The following is a 12429-nucleotide window of genomic DNA, read 5'->3' as shown; positions in this document are numbered from 1 at the left end:
TGTGAAGAGGACTCTCCATTTAATAATAGCTGTAATAAAATGTTCTGGCCGACGGTGTTAAACGCTGCACTTGGGTCTAGCAGGGAAGATTTCAACTTTTCAATACGAATGAAGGCTGCAAACTGATTAGATTAATGTCTGATGATCTTTTCTGTGCTTCTTCAAGTTTGTAACACCAAACATATTAAAGGATGATGTAAGGCTCACAGGAAGAGTTTAATTAGACACACATTTACTATTTTTCTTTATACTCTTTCTTTCTTGACATGTTTAATATGCTTACTATCAGAGGAGAAAATGACCCTTGTGTAGTTTAAAAACTTTTTATTTAATCAAACTGTAATGTTGTTGAACTCTGACGGACGTGTCTTTTAATCTTGTCAACAAATCCTTAATCATCTAAATCTGCCATTTATCATCTTGTAAAATGTTCCCTCTGCTTCTGTTGCACATCTCCCCCCGACACTCTCTGCTTCACCTGTCCTGTGCAGGTGGTCCAACCCCTGCCTGCCTCCTTAAACTGGGGTGTTTAAATCTCTTTACCTCTGTTGTGAACTTCACACAAAGTTTGTGGTAACAAAATCAAACTGACGAGGATCTCGTTTGAAAAACACACACACTCACGAGACAAAATAAAAACAGACTGCTCAAAGCAAAAGCAGAGCCCTCACAGCTGGTAGTACAAACACAGTGACAACATGCGTATCAGATACCCTCAGTGCCAAAAGCATAAATATGAAAAAAATGTGATCACCAAGAATATCCTAAAAATGGCATTGAGGTGCGTGTTACAGTAAAGAAAAAAAAAGTAGCCAAATTTTCATCGGAAAATGTTGAATTTTAGTAAAAACAATGCTCTGTAGTTTGATACTGTCGTTACAGACAAAGCAGATGTTTAAAGCCTTTGGACGCACATTTGAAATGCACTCATTCTCCTTATCAGCTGGAAACATTAAAGCCGTAAAATGACTTTTTCAAACGGATAAAAACTATTGAACAGCAGCAATGTTGAGCCTGTTCCAAAATTTGAATGTACATGTGTTGAAGGTGCGGGTCTTGTTGAATTATTAAACATACTTTCTTTAATTTTTCGAGCCACAAAAACAACAACTTTTAATTTTCTTCTGCTTGAGTATCGGCCTCGGGTAGCTCTACTTATCATTGCTCAGTCAGTCGTCTGTTTGTGCTACTTTTTTTCAAGGAGCAGTGGATTATTGGTAAGGGTGACTTTATGTGTTTAGTTACTTAAGTGGAAGTACTGTGGAAAGTTTTACCTTACATACATAGATCTACCAGTACAGCTTCTGAGGTAACTGTTTACAAAATGTTATAATCTATTCAAAGGTTCTTTGCAATTTTACATTGATAAACATTATCCTTAACACATTTGGCCCACATAAAGTACTATGGCCATCACACGGTCATTTAGAATTGTTTAAATAACTCGTGTCTTAAGTCCTTCCATCAAACAGAAAATTAAAAAAAAAAAAAAAAAACATGGTTCACTTTTACATCACAAAATGTTAGAAATATAAGCCGTTCATAACAACCTGAAAGGCTGGGAGTTTAAAATGCAAACCGATGGAAGCAGAAGTAGAAGACTATAATGTCTCAGAGCACACGGTGTCTATTAATGTGTAGACATGTATAAATAAGAGTTTAATAAAGATGCTTAATTTCTTAAGAAATAAACAGGTGGAGTGATCTTTATCAAAAGTGGATGTTGCATCTGTGGCTAAACCACTGTACCCAAAAAAACTTTAAAAATCTACTGTGTGTGAGGCTGTGTAAGTAAAGCTTGCCCTTCACACCTGCGTGTAATAAACCATTTGTTTGGGGTTGTGGATTTGGCACCTCAGCATTGTGAAAGTGGGGAAACATGTTTCTGGCTGTGCATAAGATTCCTCCTTACAACTTAGAATCTCAGTTCTAAATGAAATTCAGATGTTTTTTTAAGTATGGCTAATGTATTATTTGACTTCTAAGGCACACACACACACACACACACACACACACACACACACACACACACACACACACACACACACACACAAGAACAACACAGAGAAGAAGAAGAGGGGGTCGTTTTACTACACATCATAAAAACGCAATCATTCATCTTCCAACTGTATCTTTCTGTTCTGGCTTTAGAATCATAGGTTGTTTACTGAGCCGTACTTTGGGAGTCATACTGTTGTGATACTGAGGAGAAAAGGGTAAGGTTTGATAGACTAAACCATTACACACACAAAACTTGAATAACCTAAAGAGTGTGTGAGACTGCTAGCTGTGTTGTTCAGCATTAAACTCATCTACAAATGTGTTAGTAAAGAGCGACTTGTACTTCTGTCCCATTAAGCAACGGTTTAACAAATTTCACTGCAAACTATAAAAGGAATCTGGATTTATATAGAACATAGTAGTGATGGATTAAGTGCAGGAAACACTAGTATAAGGTGTCTATTGAACAAATCTCCTTCAGCGTTCAAAATGACCAAAGTGAGGCCTACAGGCGTTTCTCTCGGTTGGTTGTGTTCAGGGAAAAAGCAGCTAAATACACTGAGATTGCTCCCCATTGTTAGTGAGTTAACTCTGGATATCTGTAGGTTTTGTCAAACTTGGAGTGAACAAAAGCAGAAAAACAGTAAAAGATGCAGACAGTGAAAGTCTGGTTTATTTCATGAACACAATGAAACATTTTACAGTCCACAGAGCAAAGTAGCATACATGATAAATAGATACACATAACATGAGAAGTAAAACTCGTCGTCTTACCACATGTTATATTCTGTAAACTTAAAATAACCACAGAAATTAGAGTTTAGTGTTTTAAAGTCATTATTAAAAACATGAGTCAACATTACTGAAGTGACGCTTTAACGATGCGTCTTATCACCGTGTTTATGATGATAAAACATGTTCTCTCGTTAGTAGTTGTCTGCGCTGTCACTTGTCATGAAAATGTCCAGAGCCAGGGTTCCTCTTTAATCACCATTGATCATTAATAGGGTCACAAAAGATTTGTCACATTATCCCCATAAACAAAATGCTTTTATAGAAATCATTGTGATACAAATATTTAGATTCTTGATTCACAATGTGCACGAACTCAAAATCTTTAGAGGTTCATATTTATAAAGTATCGCAAATAATACATTTATACCATTGTATGAGCTACACTTCTTGTAAAAAACTGATTGAAAAAAGCTCCTGTCGTGACCTTCCTTCTGTGAGGACACACACACACACACAGAGAGAGAGAGAGGGGGAGATCATTAGGATTGGAGGCGTTTTTGGATTTTCACTTATTGTTGGCTTTACAGTCACATAAAATTCAGTCCAATTTTTTTTGCCTTTGCTTCAATTAAGGTGTTTCTTTAAATCTACAGCAGCTTCCTTTTCAAAAAGTTTACTGACATAGTAAGGAAGTAGCTAGGGAACTCAGTAAGTATGAGCAACAACAGCTTAGGGACTGTTTCTACAATAAAGAGGAATTCATCATCATCTGCAGTTCATCAAAAAAAAAAAAAAAAAAGTGCCATTAAAAACAATTCAGCAGATCCTCAAAGTATGGATACAATCTGTTTTCAGCTGTAGAGGTACGCTTCATGTACTTATCAACATGCAGTTTAGAGGCTTGCATTAGAGTGCTTTGGTACTTGGGCCTCTTTTATTTAGCACGGTTATACCATTGTGTATTTAGCTATATAAATATGCTCAAGAGTCTATTGTATGTTTGTCATGCAATTAAAAATTCAAAAATATAATTTTTAAATCAGTAACTTTGCAAATTTAGAGGAAATGTTTTTGGATAACAAATGTGTCACATTTTCAACAGGGTTTGAATAATCAGCGTTAACACAGAGACATTTATGCGCTGGGTATAACAGACGTCCTTACCTTGGAGCAGAGAAACACGGTGTATTGTTGCTTTTCTCTATTGTATAAGCAGCGCCCGACTGTCAGAAACGCTCTGTGCGGGTAGCAAAGTCGGATCCAACGCACATCCAGGAATCCGTGTGAAAGAAAGGTCTCGCTGCAGCTAGGCTCTCAGGATAGTCAGGCTTTTATTTATATTTGCATTCTGGTGCGTTAAAGCAGCCTCTGTGTCCCGCTTGGATCCTCATTCCGAAAATTCAGATATTTAAATAAAATGGTGAATTGGCTAGTGATGAGGAGCCACTTAGATCCGTAAAATGAGGTTTGATTAAATTAAACTCTTATGAACAGCTATGAACTCTACCTCTCTGCTGATGTGTTCCAAACAAGCAATGTTTTCTACACGTCCAAACTGTGTGCTAACTACCTCACACCGCTGTGTCTGGGATCCGAAAAAATAAAAAGTTAAAACGCTATACCTTGGGGGGAATTGTGAAGTGCTGAGGAAACTACTGTGTGTCTGATGGGGTGTTTTTATATAGGTGGACTTGGTTTCAGTTGGCCTCTGACATGATAAGATAAAATAAAGGAAACTGATTGTAATGGAACTACAGTGCTGGGATGCTCTTGATAAGGCAGCCTCTTTTATTGTTTTATGACTTGTTTTGCTGACTGTTGAGGGCCTAACTGTAACCAACTCTGTCTAACTGTTGCAGAGTTAAGAATCTGTAGTTTTTAGAAGTAACACAAGAAAAGTTTATTTTCTCGTACTCCTGTGTGTGTTGGCTCTGCTTTCTGGGTCCAGCTTGTGCGCTGAACTTCGGTTCATGACACTAATAGTTTTAAATAGAGCACCACAAACAACAGGTATTCCTTTAGAAATAAACTTTTCTTGTGTTACTTCTAAAAACTACAGATTCTTAACTCTGCAACAGTTAGACAGAGTTGGTTACAGTTAGGCCCTCAACAGTCAGCAAAACAAGTCATAAAACAATAAAAGAGGCTGCCTTATCAAGAGCATCCCAGCACTGTAGTTCCATTACAATCAGTTTCCTTTATTTTATCTTATCATGTCAGAGGCCAACTGAAACCAAGTCCACCTATATAAAAACACCCCATCAGACACACAGTAGTTTCCTCAGCACTTCACAATTCCCCCCAAGGTATAGCGTTTTAACTTTTTATTTTTTCGGATCCCAGACACAGCGGTGTGAGGTAGTTAGCACACAGTTTGGACGTGTAGAAAACATTGCTTGTTTGGAACACATCAGCAGAGAGGTAGAGTTCATAGCTGTTCATAAGAGTTTAATTTAATCAAACCTCATTTTACGGATCTAAGTGGCTCCTCATCACTAGCCAATTCACCATTTTATTTAAATATCTGAATTTTCGGAATGAGGATCCAAGCGGGACACAGAGGCTGCTTTAACGCACCAGAATGCAAATATAAATAAAAGCCTGACTATCCTGAGAGCCTAGCTGCAGCGAGACCTTTCTTTCACACGGATTCCTGGATGTGCGTTGGATCCGACTTTGCTACCCGCACAGAGCGTTTCTGACAGTCGGGCGCTGCTTATACAATAGAGAAAAGCAACAATACACCGTGTTTCTCTGCTCCAAGGTAAGGACGTCTGTTATACCCAGCGCATAAATGTCTCTGTGTTAACGCTGATTATTCAAACCCTGTTGAAAATGTGACACATTTGTTATCCAAAAACATTTCCTCTAAATTTGCAAAGTTACTGATTTAAAAATTATATTTTTGAATTTTTAATTGCATGACAAACATACAATAGACTCTTGAGCATATTTATATAGCTAAATACACAATGGTATAACCGTGCTAAATAAAAGAGGCCCAAGTACCAAAGCACTCTAATGCAAGCCTCTAAACTGCATGTTGATAAGTACATGAAGCGTACCTCTACAGCTGAAAACAGATTGTATCCATACTTTGAGGATCTGCTGAATTGTTTTTAATGGCACTTTTTTTTTTTTTTTTTTGATGAACTGCAGATGATGATGAATTCCTCTTTATTGTAGAAACAGTCCCTAAGCTGTTGTTGCTCATACTTACTGAGTTCCCTAGCTACTTCCTTACTATGTCAGTAAACTTTTTGAAAAGGAAGCTGCTGTAGATTTAAAGAAACACCTTAATTGAAGCAAAGGCAAAAAAAATTGGACTGAATTTTATGTGACTGTAAAGCCAACAATAAGTGAAAATCCAAAAACGCCTCCAATCCTAATGATCTCCCCCTCTCTCTCTCTCTGTGTGTGTGTGTGTGTCCTCACAGAAGGAAGGTCACGACAGGAGCTTTTTTCAATCAGTTTTTTACAAGAAGTGTAGCTCATACAATGGTATAAATGTATTATTTGCGATACTTTATAAATATGAACCTCTAAAGATTTTGAGTTCGTGCACATTGTGAATCAAGAATCTAAATATTTGTATCACAATGATTTCTATAAAAGCATTTTGTTTATGGGGATAATGTGACAAATCTTTTGTGACCCTATTAATGATCAATGGTGATTAAAGAGGAACCCTGGCTCTGGACATTTTCATGACAAGTGACAGCGCAGACAACTACTAACGAGAGAACATGTTTTATCATCATAAACACGGTGATAAGACGCATCGTTAAAGCGTCACTTCAGTAATGTTGACTCATGTTTTTAATAATGACTTTAAAACACTAAACTCTAATTTCTGTGGTTATTTTAAGTTTACAGAATATAACATGTGGTAAGACGACGAGTTTTACTTCTCATGTTATGTGTATCTATTTATCATGTATGCTACTTTGCTCTGTGGACTGTAAAATGTTTCATTGTGTTCATGAAATAAACCAGACTTTCACTGTCTGCATCTTTTACTGTTTTTCTGCTTTTGTTCACTCCAAGTTTGACAAAACCTACAGATATCCAGAGTTAACTCACTAACAATGGGGAGCAATCTCAGTGTATTTAGCTGCTTTTTCCCTGAACACAACCAACCGAGAGAAACGCCTGTAGGCCTCACTTTGGTCATTTTGAACGCTGAAGGAGATTTGTTCAATAGACACCTTATACTAGTGTTTCCTGCACTTAATCCATCACTACTATGTTCTATATAAATCCAGATTCCTTTTATAGTTTGCAGTGAAATTTGTTAAACCGTTGCTTAATGGGACAGAAGTACAAGTCGCTCTTTACTAACACATTTGTAGATGAGTTTAATGCTGAACAACACAGCTAGCAGTCTCACACACTCTTTAGGTTATTCAAGTTTTGTGTGTGTAATGGTTTAGTCTATCAAACCTTACCCTTTTCTCCTCAGTATCACAACAGTATGACTCCCAAAGTACGGCTCAGTAAACAACCTATGATTCTAAAGCCAGAACAGAAAGATACAGTTGGAAGATGAATGATTGCGTTTTTATGATGTGTAGTAAAACGACCCCCTCTTCTTCTTCTCTGTGTTGTTCTTGTGTGTGTGTGTGTGTGTGTGTGTGTGTGTGTGTGTGTGTGTGTGTGTGTGTGTGTGTGTGTGCCTTAGAAGTCAAATAATACATTAGCCATACTTAAAAAAACATCTGAATTTCATTTAGAACTGAGATTCTAAGTTGTAAGGAGGAATCTTATGCACAGCCAGAAACATGTTTCCCCACTTTCACAATGCTGAGGTGCCAAATCCACAACCCCAAACAAATGGTTTATTACACGCAGGTGTGAAGGGCAAGCTTTACTTACACAGCCTCACACACAGTAGATTTTTAAAGTTTTTTTGGGTACAGTGGTTTAGCCACAGATGCAACATCCACTTTTGATAAAGATCACTCCACCTGTTTATTTCTTAAGAAATTAAGCATCTTTATTAAACTCTTATTTATACATGTCTACACATTAATAGACACCGTGTGCTCTGAGACATTATAGTCTTCTACTTCTGCTTCCATCGGTTTGCATTTTAAACTCCCAGCCTTTCAGGTTGTTATGAACGGCTTATATTTCTAACATTTTGTGATGTAAAAGTGAACCATGTTTTTTTTTTTTTTTTTTAATTTTCTGTTTGATGGAAGGACTTAAGACACGAGTTATTTAAACAATTCTAAATGACCGTGTGATGGCCATAGTACTTTATGTGGGCCAAATGTGTTAAGGATAATGTTTATCAATGTAAAATTGCAAAGAACCTTTGAATAGATTATAACATTTTGTAAACAGTTACCTCAGAAGCTGTACTGGTAGATCTATGTATGTAAGGTAAAACTTTCCACAGTACTTCCACTTAAGTAACTAAACACATAAAGTCACCCTTACCAATAATCCACTGCTCCTTGAAAAAAAGTAGCACAAACAGACGACTGACTGAGCAATGATAAGTAGAGCTACCCGAGGCCGATACTCAAGCAGAAGAAAATTAAAAGTTGTTGTTTTTGTGGCTCGAAAAATTAAAGAAAGTATGTTTAATAATTCAACAAGACCCGCACCTTCAACACATGTACATTCAAATTTTGGAACAGGCTCAACATTGCTGCTGTTCAATAGTTTTTATCCGTTTGAAAAAGTCATTTTACGGCTTTAATGTTTCCAGCTGATAAGGAGAATGAGTGCATTTCAAATGTGCGTCCAAAGGCTTTAAACATCTGCTTTGTCTGTAACGACAGTATCAAACTACAGAGCATTGTTTTTACTAAAATTCAACATTTTCCGATGAAAATTTGGCTACTTTTTTTTTCTTTACTGTAACACGCACCTCAATGCCATTTTTAGGATATTCTTGGTGATCACATTTTTTTCATATTTATGCTTTTGGCACTGAGGGTATCTGATACGCATGTTGTCACTGTGTTTGTACTACCAGCTGTGAGGGCTCTGCTTTTGCTTTGAGCAGTCTGTTTTTATTTTGTCTCGTGAGTGTGTGTGTTTTTCAAACGAGATCCTCGTCAGTTTGATTTTGTTACCACAAACTTTGTGTGAAGTTCACAACAGAGGTAAAGAGATTTAAACACCCCAGTTTAAGGAGGCAGGCAGGGGTTGGACCACCTGCACAGGACAGGTGAAGCAGAGAGTGTCGGGGGGAGATGTGCAACAGAAGCAGAGGGAACATTTTACAAGATGATAAATGGCAGATTTAGATGATTAAGGATTTGTTGACAAGATTAAAAGACACGTCCGTCAGAGTTCAACAACATTACAGTTTGATTAAATAAAAAGTTTTTAAACTACACAAGGGTCATTTTCTCCTCTGATAGTAAGCATATTAAACATGTCAAGAAAGAAAGAGTATAAAGAAAAATAGTAAATGTGTGTCTAATTAAACTCTTCCTGTGAGCCTTACATCATCCTTTAATATGTTTGGTGTTACAAACTTGAAGAAGCACAGAAAAGATCATCAGACATTAATCTAATCAGTTTGCAGCCTTCATTCGTATTGAAAAGTTGAAATCTTCCCTGCTAGACCCAAGTGCAGCGTTTAACACCGTCGGCCAGAACATTTTATTACAGCTATTATTAAATGGAGAGTCCTCTTCACACACTGAGGTTAATTATGAAGCTCCACAGGCTTCTGTGCAAAGACCAGTTCTGTTTACATTATACGTGCTTTAGAAGACATAGCATACCACAGGTCAGCTCAGCAACATTTCGACTTTGGCTTGTTTTTTCTGGTTAACGTTAATTATGTAATTTAGAATTAAAGTTTAGTGTTTTTAGCATTTAGGATGGCGAGTAACTCAAGTGCTGTAAACATTTCATGAAACCTCATCAAAAGTTATCTGAGTTGGAAGGGTGGCTGTTAATAAGCCATTCTTAAGGAAGGAGAACAGAGAAAAATAAGGCTGAGGTGTGCCAAATTACACAAGAAATTGGCTGGAAAAAGAAATCAGCTGTAATATGTCTTATGGAGTAATGAATCCAAATTTGAAATATGCATGGAAGAGGTCCGAAGAGAGATACAACAGTGAATGTCTATAGCCGTCTTTAACACAGCGTGGATACTCTACCGTGCTTTGAGGCTGGATTTCAGCCAGTGTTGTTGGAGCTCTTATCCAAATTAATCAAATTATGAATGTAGAAAAGTTCCACCAGATTTTGATCGACCATGTAATACCACGTAGTGTCTGATTGGCTTCAACTTCATTTTTCAGTACGACAATGATCGCAAACATACTGCCAATGTAGTCAAAGTATGCCTGGATGAAACAACGCATCAGTCATGGATTGATCTCTCCAGGGTTCGAACCTCAAGATAATCGAAGCAGTGTGGGATCATCTTGACAGAAAACAAAACAAAAGGCAGCCAGCATCCAAAGAAGAGTCTCGGATGTCTTTCAAGAAGCCTGCAGAACTAAGAAATTACAAGAAAGCTTACCTATTAGAGTTTAAGCTGTGTTGAAGAATGAAAGGCAGCTTTAACTGGACAAAAGGGGGAAAAAAATCCCACATTGACAGCTAACTCAAGAGACAAAAAGCATTAGAACTCAAGTCATTACCTTACTTAAGGATAAATAAGTTAATTAATTACATTAATGCATAAGCAGAAAATAACCTACAGTAACTGCTTTGCGATATGGAAGTGCAAAAGACAACTGAAAGGGAGGATAGTTTCTATATATGTGGTTTCTATTAAGGGACAGAGGAACGATAAGAAATCAAGGACAAGGAGTGTGGTGTAGATAAGTGAGGAAATCCGATCATTACTACAAATTTAGTTGAAATTTAAATATTTTAACTATGGTGCCTCCTGTGAGGGCTGTCTGTTTTCCACATTCTGCAACGGTAAAATACGACTTAGAGGCGGATATTTGTTTTACTTTATGGGCAACAGTTGTTGACAAAACTCGCCTCATGGTTGACTCTGAGAAAAAAACTCTTTCCCACAGAGGGGAATAAACTTATTCGAATATGAGCTTTTTTCCACTAAGACTTGTTTTATGGGGAGATGTACGAAATTATTTACCGGGTTACAAGCAATGATAATATCGGATGTTGACTCCTCAGCGTCATCATTTTCTATCTATTGAGAAATCCCATTGTAAAAGTAATGAAGAAAAAAACTATTCTGCCGTCTCACTCCTCCTTGACCCGCGGTGTGTGTGTGTGTGTGTGTGTGTGTGTGTGTGTGTGTGTGTGTGTGTGTGTGTGTGTGTGTGTGTGTGTGTGTGTGTGTGTGTGTGTGATCGGCGGCGTTGTTTGAACGGAATGCTGACATAATATTCACGGATTCTTCCTCGCGATTGGTAGAACTGTCACAGTAGGGGCTGAGCAGATATCGACTCCCCTCCCGTTTCTTCTCTCATTTTATCCTAGTCTAGCGAAGCATCTGTTTTTCGCATCTTTCTCTTGACAATACCAATAGTTAGAGAGGGTTGTTTTTTTGTTTTGTTTTTTTGATTGCCTTCTTGCGAACGCCGTCTGTTTTCCACATTCTGCAACGGTAAAATATGACTTTGAGACGGATATTTGTTTTACCAAATGGACAATTGCTGTTGACAAAACTCGCCTCATGGTTGACTCTTTCCCACAGAGGGGGGTGCTTTAATAAACTTATTCGAATATGAGCTTTTTTCCCCGCTAAGACTTGTTTTATGGGGAGATGTAAGAAACCGGGTTACAAGCAATGATAATATCGGATGTTGACTCCTCAGCGTCATCATTTTCTATCTATTGAGAAAACATATTGTTAAAGTATTGAAGAAAAAAACTCCTCCTTGGCCCGCGGGGTGTGTGTGTGTGTGTGTGTGTGTGTGTGTGTGTGTGTGTGTGAAACAAGATCGCCTGTCGCTGGTTTGTTTTTCAGTCTCTCAAAAGGAAAAGTAGTTTTTTACACATAGGCAGCCTGTAGGTTACAAGCGGATAGAAAGTTCTTCTTTTCATCACAAGCTATGGTGTATCTTAAAGGTTTTTTTACAGCGTCTGTATTATAGGAAAATAAAATACTATTGAAATCTCTACAGGAAGTCACTCTTTATTCCCATTACAAACGCCGGTGCAGCTTAAGAAAGTAAAATTACATCCGCTCTGTCTCTCTATACATCACAGAATCATCTGCTGCATCACCGCTGTGCTTAGGGAACATGACGCAACAGGTCTGAAAATGACTAGACACTTCCGGAGTATTTCCGGTAGGGTTATAAGGTCCGGATCGAGATTGAATATGTCATATTCAAAGCCTTCTTCTTTGGGAGAGCAGATCTCATCGGACACAGGAACGCTGCGGGGCTGCAGAAGGAAATCCATCTTGTGTGTGTGACTTAGAAATTGTGACGGGGTCCACCTCTCTGCTTTTTTATTCCCCTCCAACAGATGGCGCGCTTCCGGAGGTTTCCCCCTCCCACTAAAAACTTTTTTTCCCAACAACAGATGACGCGATTCCGGAGGTTTCCCCCCCCCCCCCCCCCCCCCTCCCTCTAAAAACTTTTTTTTCCCCAACAACAGATGACGCTCTTCCGGGGTTCACCCCCCTTCTCAGGGTGTAATTCGACACGGTTAGCAACAGATGGCGCGCTTCCGGGGTTCACCCCCCTTTCTCAGGATGCGATTCGTCACGCGGGGGGTTTCCCACCC

This window comes from Aulonocara sp. 'chitande type north' Nkhata Bay, linkage group LG6, assembly GCF_057382095.1.
Source record: "Aulonocara sp. 'chitande type north' Nkhata Bay isolate Kocher_YH1m ecotype deep benthic linkage group LG6, A_spYH_male_GT1.1, whole genome shotgun sequence".
In the NCBI taxonomy this organism is placed as follows: domain Eukaryota; kingdom Metazoa; phylum Chordata; class Actinopteri; order Cichliformes; family Cichlidae; genus Aulonocara; species Aulonocara sp. 'chitande type north' Nkhata Bay.
The sequence above is the reverse complement of the archived record's forward strand: the minus strand, read 5'-3'. Positions refer to the sequence as shown.